The sequence below is a fragment of the Anolis sagrei genome, chromosome 2 (genome assembly GCF_037176765.1).
Source record: "Anolis sagrei isolate rAnoSag1 chromosome 2, rAnoSag1.mat, whole genome shotgun sequence".
Classification (NCBI taxonomy): Eukaryota; Metazoa; Chordata; class Lepidosauria; order Squamata; family Dactyloidae; genus Anolis; species Anolis sagrei.
This window is the reverse complement of record NC_090022.1, coordinates 217,463,638-217,481,387: the sequence shown is the minus strand read 5'-3', so window position 1 is coordinate 217,481,387 and position 17,750 is coordinate 217,463,638. Positions and strand designations below refer to the sequence as shown.

General features: G+C 38.4%; 1 protein-coding gene across 48 annotated transcripts in view; it reads right to left on the bottom strand.

Moving 5' to 3' along the window:
- The window catches only part of PTPRD (protein tyrosine phosphatase receptor type D), a 1,485,253-nt gene that overhangs the window by 366,390 nt on the left and 1,101,113 nt on the right, over window positions 1-17,750 (bottom strand). For 2 of the 48 annotated variants that reach the window (XM_060762311.2, XM_060762314.2), the window contains one exon: window positions 1,998-2,129. The exons of the other annotated variants lie outside the window; for them this stretch is intronic. The gene's annotated coding sequence lies outside the window, so the exon portion shown is untranslated. The remainder of the gene's footprint in view (window positions 1-1,997; window positions 2,130-17,750) is intronic. 48 annotated transcript variants of the gene reach the window in all.

Here is a 17,750-nt window from a genome sequence, read left to right as displayed (position 1 = left end):
TCTGGTCCTAGCAGTGCACTATGTTCAGTTTTGACACTGGATTATCCTCTGTGACTTTTCATTATTTTCAGCCTGTATCCCTTCAACAATTTGGAGTACATGTAGTTTCCAGCCTTACACCTTCATTCACTCACCCCAATACACAATGACAAGAAGATCCTCTGAAGCCTTCAGTCAGAAACAAGAAAACATGTTTAGGAGCCAAATATGGAGGACTTTTTCGATCAAACCATTATTTGAATTGAGGATCAGATAGGGAAAAAAGTTTCCTCTACCTGAAATCCAACACATTTAATTTTAATTTTAATAGTATGAAGTCAAACAACAATTTATGGAAAATTTGTATTTTCCATACAATATTTCCCCTCCAGTGATACAACTTTTTCACAGCTCTGCACCTGAGAAATAAGACTTTCAAAAGAAGGTGAAGTTTATTTCCTAGTCACTATAATCACAAACAACCAAATCAGGCTGATTTGCAATTGAGTATGAGGAAAAATCATAATAGCATTTATCTCTTAAGGGAGCTCCATTCTAATTGTATTTTAATTTTATTGTATTTTAGTGTACTATTTTAATATGTAATGACTTTACATTTTATTGTACTTATATATTACTGTACTTTCTTATATGCTGTAAACCGACCTGAGTCCCTCGTTGAGGTGAGAAGGCCGGTATAGAAAACTTCTAAATAATAATAATAGTAATAATAATAATAACATGATAATTGTACTAGATAATTGTACCCATAAATAATTTAGTTGTATATTAGTACACCCCCTCTTTATAGAAAGAATCAAAAGAAAGTGCTTTTCCTGAATGAGATGAAAGAACAACTTGTAAGTAAGTTAATAACCGAATATACAACTTTCTGGAACATTTTGGAGCCACATATTCAAGCCTGCTTGAATGTTTGGTTTGTCGTTAGAAACGGGTGTATCCCTAAATATTTCAATAACACAGTTCTTTAATATGTACTGAATTCCTTCATTGATGATATGAAATGTAACTAATTTCAGAAATGACAAAGCAAGAGGAATGTGCATGATGTGTCCAGAAAACATAAATCAAGAACAGTGGAAAACAGAACAAAAAAGTTTCCTGTTGACTTGATAACTTTTGGAGGTTTCATCCACAATCTCTGCATAATTATCTTTACAACTTCCCATAGACAGTTTAACCATCTATCAAAACAGAGCAACTCTTTTGTAGGCCATACACACTTTCCATCATATATCTCAATATTATGCCAATTAACAATGCAATCACTATATTAAATTCTAAGGAGTACACTCTTTATTGAATATGTCATTGACTTGCCTTGTATTAACAGCATGCAGCATGTTAACAACAAGCAGTTTAGAACAAGAGTTATGCCAAAATAAACAGGAAAAATACCCTCTAAAATGAAAGTGTTAACAAAAAAACACTCTTAACTGGAACTGCTAACACAAGGCAACTAAAAAAAAAATCTGCAAAATAGTATTTAACTTAAAACTGTAATCTGACATCCTGGATAGGAAGCAGTATTTGAAGTAGCTAAATAACCTTTATGAACTCCAGAAACAAATCCGAACCTTCAACATAAAATTGGCTTTAGCTTTTTGTATTAAAAGGGTAACCAAGAAGACAAACTGAAAATCAAACAGGAGACAGCAGGAGTGTATTTTTTTTCCAAGCTAACAAAATATTGACCCCAAGTATGCCAAAGGTATATTTATTTTAGCATTCTTTAATGAGAAATGGTGCATAATATCAAAATTATGCTAGTTCTGACACATGTTAACATAAATAAATCAATACAATAGCCCCGCATTATGTAAAGAATCTGCTCCAAGACCCTTTGTGTTATATGACTTTGATATTTACACCTGGAACTCTTCCCCACAACCGACATGCCAATGAAAGCTTAAAATACTGTGCTGTACATAGTTAAAATATTCCCCCACGTCACCTGCTGCTCCATGGAGGGGAGAGTAGCTGAAAGGAAGACTTACATTTTAGGGTGGTGTTCGCCCACGCTGAGCTCCTGAAAGCAGACCCCTCCCCAGGTGCCAAATCTGGAGTTCAGTCCAGCTGTGCAGAGCCATATACCTCTCTTTGCCAAGAAAGGAGTCCATCTCTTTCCTCTGCAAAGAGAAGCAACAAAAGTCTGGCTCTGCTTTGTCCACCAATAAAGAAGTCAATCTCTTTCCTCTGCAGAGAGATATACGGCTACACTTTGTTCTGCACGAAAGGAGTCCATTTCTTTCTTCTCTGGAGAGAAGCAATAGAAGTTTGGCTGCACTTCTGTCCATTGAGAATGGAGTATGTTTCCTTCCTTTGCAGTGAGAAGCAATAGAAATCCAGATGCACTTTTGTCCGCAGAAAATGGAGAGAAGTAATATTCGTCTGGCTGTCCTTTTCTCCATCAAGACAGGAGTTCATTTCCTTCTTCTGTGAAGAAAAGTGGCCAAAGCCTAGCTGCATTTCTCTCAGTATAGAAAACAGTCAATTTCTTTTCTTGGTGGACAGAAATACAGTCAGACTTCAGTCACTTCTTGCCACAGAGGAAAGACACAAGCTTCCTTGTAAGCAGAGAGAGTTACATTGACTCTTTTCTCAGCAAAGAGAAGTGTATGGATTGGCACTGCGGGCCACCCACCAGATTTTAGAACAGAGGAGGGGGCTGCTTTCAGGAGCTCATCACAAGCAACCTGGTCCCTCACTGCCCTTGCCTTCATATACAGAGGGGGATCTTCTGTATAACTAAAACTGCGTAATACGAACCTGCAAAATACATGAGTCTACTGTAAATTGCTTTGTCTGAGGAATGGCATGGTATCAATTTCATACAGACTGGCTAACAGCAAGTGAACAGATTGCTTAACAAGTGGGTAAGTAGAAGGCACTTCTAATCATCCAAAGCAGAGCAACAAATTTTGTTAATATATATCCTAGTGAGAAAACACAATGCTTAGTTTTATATATTTTCATGAAAACATGCTACCAGTGAGTGAGTGGGGGGATGGATGCTTTGTAAAATCAAGCCATCAGAAAAACAGCCCATTGAAGGTTACCAGAATTAGAAGCCTCATCTGTGAGTGTTATCTAAAATGTTACCGAACAAAGCACTAATGAAGAACATCCTACAGGGAGCACTCTGCATTGCTGGGGCCCTGAACTACAAGAAACCCTTTCCAGCTCTAATTTTCATGATTGTATGCCACTTAAGACCTGAAATCAGTGGAAGAGACATTTGAGACTCTGTTAGGTCAGAATAAAGCACTGTACCTTGGTAAGACAGTTTCTATTATTAGCCTAAAAGCAGGGAAAGCAATAATTAGGTTGTATTGCTCTCACAGACTGAGACAAGTGCTGACTTAGTGCTCCGTTTCTTTAAAGAGGAAAGGAAATGTATTAGGAAGTGAAGCAATTACTTTCATAAAATCCCTTTAAATCATTTTGTCTTATCTTTTATACTAGGTTTGGCAATGGGATCAATTATTTTAAAAATGTTTGTTTGTAAGACCAGAATACAGAATGTGGATTATTAACCTCTTGTGACCCACAAATAATTATTACCTGTTTTCTGCAACAAAGAAGCACCTATCAGTGTATCTGTATGAACAGTAAACCATTATCTACTAGGTAGGTTAAATGACTGACTGGCAGAAAATATTTGGCACTTGAGACCTCATGTTTTCCTATGATGTAATTTACATGCTCACTGAAACCTGAGCTAACTGGAGTGAGACACTTGCCAAGTAACTCGATATTATATCATCTAAGAGCCAAGTGGCCAGAGAATTTCTCCTTAGGGGTGAATATAAGTAAAGATGCGAGACAGCAACAGTTGCTTAGATATCTGAATATCATTTTTTAAGAGAAAACTACAGACACATATACACATTCCAAGCCAAGACTGATCTAATTTTCCTAAGACAGGATTCACACATCCAAAATAAAAAAGGCTTGAAAAGCAACTGGCATGTGCCAGCTCCAACAAAAAATATGAGATTAGCTGAAGACTGTCCTTTTATCACATATTTCTAAGTGCTAAGGACACAATTATTCCTAATGTCCTAGTTTTATCTATTAACTTGTTGGAGGATGGGGAGAGTTGAACACATTCGCCATTTAAAAAAAATAAATAAGGCATTTTGGAAATTTGAATTTAAACAATCAAACCATACATTTTTCATATTAAAGAAAAGGAAATACTATTTCATTATTAAACTAGTTCACTGGTACCAAACACAATAGTGAAGTTGAAAGATATGGTGTTAATACTTATTATTCAAAGAGGAGTGCAGAAGGCACCATAAATATACATGAGTATACATATGTTGACTTTATGCATAAGTCAAGGGCAGGTTTTCGGGACAGAGAAAGTAGGGGGGGGGTCAATGCTTCTTTTAGGTTTTCTGGGTAGACTAATCTTTTATCATTCACCATTTACCTTAGAGGTGTTGCTTCCTTTTTGACAAGAGTTAAAGTACAGTATTCACCTGTGGATAAGTCAATCCAGGTTTTTTTGGGTTAATTTTTTGACTAAAATATATAGATCAGTGGTTCTCAACCTGTAGGTCCCCAGATGTTTTGGCCTACATCTCCCAAAAATCCCAGCCAGTTTACCAGCTGTTAGGATTTCTGGGAGTTTTTTTTTTGTTTGTTTGTTTTTAGAGACCTCATGGGCCATCCAGCCCAACCCCCTGCCAAGAAGCAAGAATATTGCATTCAAATCACCACTGACAGATGGCCATCCAGCCTCTGTTTAAAAGCTTCCAAAGAAGGAGCCTCCACCACACTCCGGGGCAGAGAGTTCCACAGCTGAACGGCTCTCACAGTCAGGAAGTTCTTCCTCAGGTTCAGATGGAATATCCTTTCTTGTAGTTTGAAGCCATTGTTTCACGTCCTAGTTTGCTCCCTCCTCCCTGTGGCTTCCTCTCACGTATTTATACATGGCTATCATATCTCCTCTCAGCCTTCTCTTCTTCAGGCTAAACATGCCCAGCTCCTTTAGCCGCTCCGTTGAAGGCCAAAACACCTGGGGACCCATAGGTTGAGAACCACTGATCTAGACTGATACATGAGTATATAGGGTAAGCCTTTAAGGGAAGGATGGGCAAAGTTTAGCCTTCGAGATGTTGTTGATATGCAACTTCCATCATCTGTCACTACTGGCTGTGCCAGCTAGAGTTGGTGAGAGCTCAACTACAAGTACAATTTGAGGGTTGCATTTTGTCCAACTTTGCCGTAAGTCAACCTCCAAGACTTCCACAATAGCACTGACTCTGCTTGTCATTGGGACCATATGCTTTAAAATGGGTCTTAGAACACCATAGTTAAGCAGTCTTGGCAATAAACTATTCTGCCTTTCAGTAAGAAGGGAAGACTGGAAAAAGGAAGGCTCTTTTAGCTTATGGGTCTCTGAGACCCTGCATCAAAAATACCTGAAACATTCTATATTCCCACAGGAAGGTTTAATAGGCATGCATTTGCTGTAGAAACATACTTTCCTGCTTGCCTTCAACCAGTGGAGAGGGAGACCAGCAAATATCTTTTAAACCAACTAGAACACATTTACATTTCTAACTAAACATAGTAGTTAGAACAATTATTCTGGGTAAAATAATACAAGTCTGGGCTTATGTATCAAACACTGTATTTCTTAAAAGTGTACTAAAAAAAGACTGTTGTTCCCCTGGTATCCTTTCTACAGCCAATCGGGTTTCTGTCTCTACAAAATGAAAAATCAAGTCTTTGTACATACAAAAATGTGCACCAATTTATTCTGTTTGACTGCCTCTTTGGGTTTCATTTCAGTAACATCAAGTATTTTCCTATATTCTGAAGCTTTTGTTTGCGGCATCCCATCACGCTATTTATGCTCACTTGTGTTGTGACAATGTTTAAACATCTCTCTGACACTTAAATCTGAGCACACACAAAGGGAGTATCAAAGCTAGGAGCTATTTGCACTGCCCAATGCAAAAAAGAAAAGAGCTTCTTTCTTGCCTTTTTAGTTTAGCTTTTTAGGTGAGCTTTAATATTGGCACAACAAAGCTGTTATTCAGCTCTATACAATGACAGCAGCCTCTTTCAATTCTGTATTCTCATCCCCAAAAAGAAGTAGTAACTTCCTTACATGAACAAATACAAAATGTGTGCGATTTTCTTTTTTCTTTTGAAAGATACGAAAGATCATATTAAGGCAATTTATGGAAAACTCAGTTGTCCCTCCACACAAAACTATATTGTGATACCACCACAAATGAAACTATTCATGTTGCCAAAGTTCATAATTACCCAATTTGAAATACACATTTATCTAACTCAAAATACTTATATGTTTTAAAAATCAAGGAGCATTTCCTCCAAAAGTTCATTCCAGCTTAAACAGGCTTGTGTTTAGATCATCATCCTTATGCAAGCACCAATGGATGATGTTCACCAAGAATATTGACTGAGCCAGTTCTCAAACTTAAATCCATCAATTCAGATAGCATCTACTGGATCCAAACTGTCTCCTATAAAGAGGAGAAAGGAAGAAGATGAGTATGCTACCAGCAGTCTTGAGATCTAAGAGATTAAACTGGTTAATGGATATTGAGAAGACTGGCTCAGAATTAAAAGCCACGAGGGAACAATAATATTAACGAGAAAATGTGAGGCATACTTATTATAAGACAAGGCTTAATGTGGGTGAAGACATGGTCATGCTTATAAATGTACAGGATAAATTGCACATTTTTTCTGTGTGAAGCATGACTATGTATAGCCATTAACCCATTAGACAAATAAGCCTTCCATCTTTTACCCTTTTACTAATTAGTCTACCACGCTGTTAGGTTGAGGAAGCATGACATTATACTACAACTTTTTAAGAAATGTAGGGGCTAGGCAAACACAATTCTTATTAGGAGAACTTTAGTCATGCTAATTTTCCAGTGATACTGAATATGAAGACCATGACTATAAGAGCAAAAGTTATGCCAGAAGAGAATTGGACACACATATAGACTATTTGAGCCTCTAAATATCTGAGGCAATTTTCGCTAGTTGTATAACACAGCTCATATTCATCATCTTGAGCAATGTAATTGTTTTTTGAACACAGGGGTTTCAAAGCAAAGCATCTGAACGCAGTCACCATACAACTCCATTGGTGCGTCTATAGTTCATTGTGAATTCTTGTGAAAAGAAAACTGATAAATCAAATGCAGTGAGCTGTATACCTTTAAATGCATATCCAGTATTTATTTCTCCTGTTTTTTGAACATGGGACCCAGGATGGCAAATCAAGCACAGAATCTATGCTCATAGAACAGATAGAAATTAAAAAGAGAAGAAAAATAGGAAACATGAGCATCCTTTGCTATACAACATGTACAGGCAGTCCCCAAGTTGCAAACATTCAACTTACAAATGACCCATAGTTATGAATGGAGGTAGGACAACAGGAAGGAAGAGAAATCTACCCCTCGGAAGGCAAATTCACTCCTGGAATAGTTATCATGGGGAAAAGGTGTCACCACTGATGCTTTATCACCAATCCTTGTTTCCACAACAAGCCAAATTTTTCAAAATCCAATTGTGACAGGGACAGAAAGTGATGATTCCTTTGACAGATGGTCCCTAACCATGGTTTAAAATCAAGTTCCTGTATTTAAGTTAAAATGATCCTATTACAACTGCTCTATTCCTATGCTGCGATATGTTTCTATCCACCTTTTGACCAGCCTATTCTCGAACTTGTTTGTACACCACCACTCCCCAAAATGAGACTTGAAGTATTTCTGGTAGTCGCTTATGTCTGTTTTATTGTTTACTAGCTTGGGGACCCGGCGCTGCCCGGGTTATGAGAGAAAGGAATTGTATATCAAGGCTGGTGTTTATCAGTTATTTATATGGCTCGCAGTGGTCTCAGGAAGTTAGTGAAGGTACTGTGAGTCCCATCGTCCTCCAAACTGCACCAGGATGGAGAAGTTTGGTCTTGATCAGTCATTGGATGAGGGTCACAGCAGTCTCAGAAAGTGAGTTAAGGTACTGCAAGTCCCATCATCCATAGTCTCCCTCAAACATCACCAGAATGTTGAGTTGGCCATGGGGGCTCTCTGTGCCAAGTTTGGTCTTTATTGGTATTTGGATGAATGTCACTGTGGTTTCAGGAAGTAAGTGAAGGTACTGCAAGTCCCATCATCCATTGTCCGTCCTCCTCCAAACAGCACCAGGATGTTGAGTCTCTCATGGGGGCTCTGTGTGCCAAGTTTGGTCTTGATTGGTCATTAGATGAGGGTTGCAGCAGTCTTGGGAAGTGAGTGGAGGTCCTTGAAATCCCATCATCCATAGTCTGTTCTCCCCCAAACCTCACCAGAATGTTGAGTTGGCCATGGGGGTTCTGTGTGCCAAGTTTGGTCTTCATCAGTCATTGGATGAGGGTCTCAGTAGTTTCACTAAGTGAGTGAAGGAACTGCAAGTCCCATCGTCCATGGTGCATCATCCTCCAAACCGCACCAGGATGTAGAGTGCATCATGGAGACCCGGTGTGCCAAGTTTGGTCCTTATCGGAAATTGGATGATGGTTGCAGTGGTCTCAGGAATTGAGCGAAGATACTGCAAGTCCCATAATCCATGCTCGATCCACAGTCAAACCACACCATGGCATAAAGTGGGTCATGAGAGGTCTATGTGCCAAGTTTGGTGTTGTTCAGTCATTGTTGAGGGTCACAGCAGTCTCGGAAAGCGAGTAGAGGTACTTCAAGTCCCATCATCCATGGTATGCCCTACTCCAAACCGCAGTAGGATGTAGAGTGGGTCATGGGGGCTCTGTGTGCCAAGTTTGGTTTTGTTCGGACATTAGATGAGGGTTGCAGCAGTCTTGGGAAGGGAGTGGAGGTACTTCAAGTCCCATCATCCATGGTCTGTCCTCCTCAAACGTGCACCAGGATGTAGAGTGGGTCATGGGGACTCTGTGTGCCAAGTTTGGTCTTGATCCGTCATTGGCGAGGGTCTCAGTGGTCTCAGGAAGTGAGTGAATTGACTTCAAGTCCCATCATCCATTTCCATATTTTTCCAAACTGCACCAGGATGTAGAGTGGGTCATGTGGGCTCTCTGTGCGAATTGTGATCCTGATTCATCACTGTTGGCAGTTGTAATGGTCTCAGGAAGGGAGTGCAGGTATTGCAAGTCCCATCGTCCATGGTGCATCCTCCCCCAAACCGCACCAGGATGTAGAGTGTGTCATGGAGACTCAGTGTGCAAAGTTTGGTCTTTATCGGTAATTGCATGAGGGTTGCAGTGGTCTCAAGAATTGAGCAAAGGTACTGCAAGTCCCATAATCCAAGGTCCATCCCCGGCCAAACCACACCAGGATGTAAAGTGGGGCATGAGAGGTCTATGTGCCAAGTTTGGTCCTGATCAGTCATTGGATGAGGTTAGCAGCGGTCTCAGAATGTGAGTGATGGTACCGCAAGTCCCATCATCCATGGTTCATCCTCCTCCAAACTGCAGTAGGTTGTAGAGTGGGTCATGGGGGCTCTGTGTGCCTATTTCGGTCTGTATTGGGAGTGTTCTGACCCAGCCCCCGGCCTTTCCTTTCCTCTCTTTGTCATCTCGGAATGTTGGGTTTGAGGCTGGCCAATCAGAGACCATATGCAAATTTCCTTCTCATGTCCCCGTTTCTTCCATGAACTCTTTTCTCCACCAGGGGCTCCTCTTGAAGCTGGCCAATCAGAGACCATATGCAAATAGCACCACTGCGGCAGCCAATCCGAATGTTGGAACTTTCAGGCTGGCCAATCAAAACGCTGGCACATACTCCTCCTGCCACACCGCCACACATCCACCACATACAAGTTTTGACTTTTATTATATGTATAGATGATGCTAGTTGTATGTTGTTTTAATTTTTATTTGCCTTGTTGTAATTGTATGTTATTTTGGGCTTGGCCCCATGTAAGCCACCCTGAGTCCCTTTGGGGAGATGGGGGTGGGGTAGAAAAACAAAGTTCTTTTTCTTCTTTTTATGAGGTAAAATCTTCTGAACAGGGGCCCAAACAGCAAAACAAACACCACAGGGGTGTTAACCCTTCCCTATGCTGTCCAAAGCTTGTGTGTGTGGAGTTAAACTTAAAAATGTATTTGTTCTGACTTGTATACCAATTCAACTTAAGAACAAACCTACAGAATATATATTGATAGTAACTTGAGGACTGCCTGCATAACTTAAAATTGATCAAATACCAGAATCTCAACACTCCTCCTGTCATGCACAGCACAAAGAACCCTGATGATCTCAAACAGTGCAGCATTACTGTTAAATTAAAATTTCCAGCATACCCATCTGCTAAGTCATTTGAATTGCAAATGCTAACAAGCCTTGCTTGTTGCAATGCCAACAAGCCAAGAACTTTAGACTGCAATCCTAAACACACTTAAAACATCCTGAAAACCAAGAGACTTATTTCCACATAAACACGTAGCAAATTGCTCTGTTAATTTGTTAACCTTATCTCCAGCTTATTTCGTGTGAAGAAGCATTACTTTGTAATAAACAACTCCCAAATCAAAGGACGAAGAAAGGGAATATTACTAACTGGCAAGAACCCTGCTGTTGAAATAACTGTCTTATCCCTACTGAATGGTTTGCATATTTCCTGGTTTACCACTGAGCACAGCCTTGCTGACAGCCCAAAATATCACTCATTGACAAGAAAATACAAAGAGTAAGAGCCAAGTATGGCATTTTGCCCACACTGGGATGAATATAGATATTCAAATAATGCTACAAATCATATCCTCTTCACCATGCATTTTCTTGTGTGCATTCCTCCACATATGGATCTCATAGCACTATACATCTAGTTCCCACAGCATGGAATATAGATGAGGAAAAATGATTTTCTGTGGAAATCTAGCTAGCTGCAGTTCTTTGTTTCTTCTCTTAAAGGGAGCTCTGTCTACTTCACTTGTGCTCCATGCATAGTGGGAAAATGAAATTGGGAGGATGTTTTGTCTTTCACAATTAGACTAGCTTCATGATATAGCATTAGAGGGGAAGACCAAGACCACAGAAAACCCCTAAATTTTAGGTAATAACATATGCAGAGTCATTAAATGGAATGGAACAAGGGATAGCATTGCTAGTACAAACCAGTGTGCCCTGGATAAGCATTCTTCGGCTTGAACAGCAGAACAGAGGGGGATTGTCGCAAGCATCTTGAGATGGGCACTAGAAGAAACTAACAAATACTCTATTTGCAGCTTAGTTCAAACTTGCAGGCTAACTCCTGTTCTCCTTTACACTGGTCCACCAAAACAAAACAACTTTTTTTTTTTTTTTGCAGAGAGTGGCTCAAGTGGAACTCCTAGAATTGTAGTACAACATGATTTCAAAAGAAATGGAAATAATATTTATATATATATATGAGAACAGGAATGAACATTTCTAGTCTCCTCCCTAATCTCTGATAGGTATACTCTGGGATTACCAGTCAAAGTTCTTGTCACCTCCAATATTACAATACTTGTCTTTGAGGAAGTAACAGCAGAGGCATCATCAAGACTTTCAGAGCTTTGAAGCTGACAGCTTACTAAAGGAACATCAACACTGACTGCTTAGGTTGGTTTGGAATGAGCTTGAGAGAAACCTGTTTCACCATGCAGAACAGATTGACATGTCTGGAACAGGTTTGAGGCCAGTATGGCGATTATACAACCACAGAAGGTAGCCTCAAAGTGGTTCCATAATCCACAGTATCAACAGCTTGACATCCACTAGACAGTAAGTTGGGTTTTTTTTCTCATTTAGGCCAAGATGCACATCAGCGCTCTAGTGGAATAAGAGTTGGGGGGAAAGGGAAAATGGCATTTAGCAGTAGAGGTAATTAATTACCCATTTGAGGTGGTCAAATAGCCCCCTGCTGCCTAGGTAAGCCCTTAGGGTATTTTCACCAGCACCCCCTTCCATTGTGACCTTTAAAATACTCCCCAGCGCAGGTGGGTATCTATAAAGCACTTCACATTCTGCAGAATTGATTTCACACTGCAATGTGGAATATACTTAGAATCCTAGTGGTATATGTTAACAGTCAATTCTTGTTCATTTTGTACCTAATGTACTGAATATGTTTGCCTCATGAACATTAGCAAAGTCTTCTTGCTGGTAAGAGTTGTTCAATAGTCTGCCTCGAAGTGTGATGGAGTCTTCTTCTATGGAGATTTTTAAGGAAAGGCTCAATGGCCATCTGTCCAGAGTTCTTTGATTTGGTGTTCTTGCAGAGTGAGAAATGTACTGGAAGACTCTTGTGGTCTCTTTCTTGATTTTAAGACCAATTAAGGGGTGGTGTTCTCCAGAGAAAATGAAATTCTCATGTGCTCTAGATGGTTCTCTGATTCTATGAAATGTTCCAATACAAAAGCCAAGTGCATAAGCATACATGATTATGATGTTAGGTGAAATGAACAATTCCCCTGTTAGTAGCAATATCCTTCAGTGCTCCTTTTAAGGCGTTCACATCTAATGCTTGTGACTAAAGCAATTTACAATATACACTTTTGGAAGCACCTCAGGGAAAATCTTTAATATTTATTAAAGAAGAACAAACTAAGCAACACAAAGAAAATGTATATTACATATTTACATATATGCACTCTCTCCCTCTCGCTTCTCATAATCAAGGTTAATGACAGGTTGATTCATACTCCATATTTAAAAAAAATAGATTTGAAAAGCAAGTTTAAACAGTATTGTCCAGGCTATAGCATCTTAAATTTAATAGAAAAAATACAGCAATGCACAAATATTACCAATATATATTATCTAGATCCCCTTTTCTTCAATAATTGTTATATATAAATGCTTTCAAAAGCATTAGGTAGAAATCTTTTTGACATATCTTTTAACATTTGTAATTGTGGGGAAAGAATAGCATAAATGTATTTATTTATATATTTAATGAATTTATATTCCATGTGAAAATACCCAAGAAAGTTAACAAAAAAAATATTAAAATTACTTGTCTCAGGGCAGAGCACCAAAAGCCAATGAAAGGGTGCCTATGACAGATTCTCAAAGGCCAAACCTACACCAAGCACATAATGAAAGTGTCTGAGGAAAATGTATTTTAGACATGGAACTGATCGTACCTCAAATGCTGGAACTGGGTCAAAGCCTGGACAGTGCTTACAATACACTACAGCAGAGTTTTCCAAACATTTCATGTTGGTGATACACTTTTTAGACATGCATCATTTAGCATCACAAAGTCAATGCTACAAACGAGAGAAAGTCCAGTTATCATTTCCCTGTCTTTATCTAAGTAATTCAGTACATTTTATTTAAAAATAACATTTCATATTCTAAGACTGGTCCTCAAAATACATGAAATAACCTGATAATGAGATTGTGTTATATGTTTCAAAACACTGAATTTCATATCTAAAGCTAGCTCATGTGGGAGACCAGCACTTTTCCCCCAGTTTATCAGGGACTGGTAATATACCTGTGTCCATTCACTATTTTTCTTTTTCTTTTCCAGGAAATTCAAGAGAGACTGGCACCTAAAAGCTTGGACACTGACATGTGTCTATGGATTACCACTTTGAAGAGTATTACTCTAAAAACATGACAATCTACACCGTACTGACTTTAAGTACCAAACTCTTTTGAAGAGCTTCTTTTGCTAGAAAGTCCTCTTAGAAATAGTTAACATTGTAGACAATATCAAACACATTGTATATTTCAGGAATTGAATTAAATAATATTTCTTTACATTAGGTTCTGTCTTAAAAACTGATAACCTGGAATTTTTTTGGTGTTTCTGGTTGCCATTTTTACATTTGTGGTTCTTTTAATAAGATTGCAGCAAAGATATTTTTGGAATGATCAAAGATTTGCATACTCTGAAGCAGGGAAGGGAAAGCCTAAGGAGAGATATCACTATGTGCACTGCTGTCATTCTTATCTGCACTCCTACATTTAGCACAAAAAAAAAACCCACTTCAAATTCATTCAGAGTAAAAGTGACAGTGTATTACAAATAATTTACTAAGCGTGGCGTTTTAGCTGAATGAAAGAGTATTTTGAAAAACTCAGAACGTTAATACATTGAAGATGAAGATCAAATCAAAAATCCTTCCTAAATGATAAAGCAGCTTCTGTAATTTCCTAGTAGATACTTAAATCATTCCTCTAACATCTTCAAATGATTTATTGTTCTTTTTTCCTTCACATTAAGATTGCCGTGACTCTGTAATAGAACGCATGATACGAGAGGCATCATTCTTAAAAGATGAAGAAGCAATCTGCAAGAAAACATAATGAAAAAATCCAATACCTGTCTGTAAAGAAAATGTATAAATGGTGTAAGGAACAGATATCTTTCTAGTTTGCTCCCTACTAGAAATAACTACCTTTTTATAAACCCTGTCACTAAACTTTAGTTACACATAAGACAGACTGAACTGGTAATTCAGTGACATTCCCAGGGGCATTACAGAGTGGAAGGAGCTCATAAAATGTTTTTATAAAGTTTCTTCATATCTACAGATAGAACGACTACATTTTCTGAAACTCTCTCTTGCTTTGCCTTACGATAATGATCAGATATTTTGCACTAAGTGCAAAATATTCGAGAGAAACGTGTCTTTATGGCTATTCTTTTTCTCTGGAGAAATGTTAACACTGATCTCTTACATTTTTCATTATCTGAACAAGACAGACAATTTAAACAATGTAAAAATGTGATTAATTACATGGCAGGTCTGCTCCAGAAAAAGTCTTCTCTAACTATAGGGAGGTAAGAGTGTAGAGGACACATAAAAAATACAAAAATCAAAAGAAAAGCAATATGCATTTCTGTTTGTACTACAGCAAGTTGGTATGTCAAAACATAGATAATTAATCCACATATTTCACTGCCACAATATGTTATGGCTGGCGTGCCTGTCTGACCTTTACTGATGACTTCGTATCAAGCAATACCTTCTTAGTAGAACGGTAAAACACTGCATTAGTGACAAATCCCCCACACTATGCCCCTTCAGCCTTTGGAGTTCAACTCCTCTCACATTACAGTATTTATTGAATTTCCCAGCCAAACGGTGTTCTGCTCCATAAAATTCTGACAAGTGGACTCTGCCAAGCTAATAATGACTTCATTCTGCTGAAATAAACTTATTTCACTGCGGCAAACAAAATGACATGACCTGGAAAGGTTATTTTTAACTGGGTAATGACTCAATTGCAGCCAAGCATTTTTCACGAAGTTCCTGGTTATAGTTAAGTTACGTTTTGTAAATGCTAAAACATTTGGTATGGAGTTACTTTCTCCTTTCTACCCTCTTTTAGATCTACATCAGGTCTTTTCAAGAATAGATGCGATAATTCTCTGTAAGCATTCTAAAAAGCAATCAAAAGCAATAAAATAAAGTTAAAAACAGCAATAAAGAACAGGTCATTTTAAAATAGTTGCAGCATGTTTGGCCAAATTCCAATTTGGGGGGAATAACAGGAGGAAAAGAAGGATGTTCAGCGAGAAAACCAAAGTGGAAAGATGAGCAAAATACTCAGAAATTGATCAGTTTAAGCTGATAACGGGGAAAATGAGAAAAGGGAAAATACATTCAAGGATGCAAAATGTGCTGCCCTTCAACTGTTGCGAGACTCAAATTCCCATCAGCTCTATTCAGGGCTGAGAGTGCTTAAAACTGGAATCCACATCAATTGGAAGGCACCATCCTTACCTAAATATGCCAAAAAGGAAAAAGAAACAGAAGGAGCAAAACTTCTGAAAACAGTAGAACCTTCTTTTTCCGTGCAGCTGATGTCTGTCAGTTAGAAGACATTGATCCACCACTAGTGCAGCAATAAATGGATAGCTATAAGGGTGGATCAAGGGCAAAACATTCTTAATCAGAAATGGTTTGAGAGGCTCTGAGCAAATGCAGAACAATTTTATGTGCAACTCAATCCTTTCTGCCTCTCCATTTCCAATCCAGAAGGCTGGAGTGCAAAGATCAATGGAAGAACAAGTGTTTTGCATGCAAAAGCCTGTGATCCCAAATTCAATTTGTAGCATCTCTAAGAACCCCATTATTTTCTGCATCCAAGTAGTCAGAGAAATTCCATCCTACTTATCTGAGACTGTCACTTAACTGAAATTAAGTCTTATGAAGACTTACTTCAACTGTGTGTTTTTTTTCAAAAAACACAGACATGAGGGGTAGGAGAGGTAGGACATGAATTTTGATAGCATCATCTTTTTGTCAAACCTTACCATATCCCTTGAAGAAATACGTTATAAAGTTGAATGGGAATGGGGAGAGAAAGACAGGAGCCCAGGGGGCAGGAAATTGGGAAACCCATTCCATAAATATACAAGAGTCTATCACTGTGTGACTCAGAAACTGAAGAACAGCCTTAATTGCAGCTTCTCTTAAATAATGTTATATAATGACTACATATTATTCAGTAACATAAAACAGAAACCAGTCCAAAATATAATCAGTAGAGGATGAAACAATGCAATGACAGACCTCGGAATGAGTTCAAAACTGCTTTCATACAGTCCTACTGGAATGATGAGAAACGGTCTGAGATTTTGTTAGTGTTCAGTCCTCTTAAGATCACAATCCATTAAGAAAACAAATAACCCCCTTCACCCATCCTCACCCTATTATTTTCTTCTCCATGCTTTTTGGTACTTTGTCAGGCACTGTTGTTGTTCTGATCCACAAGCCTAGCTTTTCTGCTTCAGAAAGTTCTGTACTGTTTTTCTTTTCTGTCTTCTCCATGAAATCACATAAATGGCCAGTCTTACACCAGATCCATAGTATAATTTTCCACCAATTCCGAAATGTATTCTACTGTGGGAGCAAACTTTCCTGCTTTTCTGAATTTGGCAGAGGGAGAACAGCAATCTATAACAAATTCTAATGAATTCTAAAGACCTAATTCACTTTAATCTTTAATTGGAGAATGTAAAAAAAATCCGTTGAAATCACTGACACATCAAATGAAAAAACAATTTAATGAGTTCATAATTAATTTTAACTTCTGAATAATCCAGACATAAGGGATGTTTTTCCTCTTTATTTGAACACTTGCTTTTGTTTCTTTGGGATTTTTTAATAGTGATATAAATTGTAGATAAATCTGAGTGATTAAACAGGATTAATAAATTTAAAATATATGAATGTGAAATATTCCACTCTAGAATGGGTCAGAAGTTTTCAGTACTTGGGGTTTTTTTTTCCACCACAGACTGTCTTAGTCCACTCAAATTGCCTCTATTATCCTCAAAGCTCAAGTAAGTAGTTCACCCATTTTGCGTTTTAGCAATACTAAAGGGAGCAATTCATGCAATCAAAGTTTTTAACGCTAAGATAGCTTTCCAGCCACTGTGTCTTTCCAGCATATGGATAGGTGACTTAACATCCAAAATAGACCAACAGTAAACACAGTTTTTAGGTCCCTCTTCCAGCTCCCCAGATGTGTGCCATTCTGTGTCTTGCTACTTGAATCCAGGGAAATACCCTTGTCAATAAGAGCCTCATGAGGGGGGCACTTAAATATTGGCTCAAGACCAGAGTTTTCAGTCTAGGATCCAATCTGATTCCTCAGTTAGCTCAGGATGAGTTCCTAGTATAAAATCAGTTCTAAGAAACCCTCCTTCATCAGCCTTTCTGCATCCCTCTTAACTCATATGGGCTTTGATATGGCTCTCAAATAAATTAAACAAAGTCTGTGGGGTATTGTTCTGGT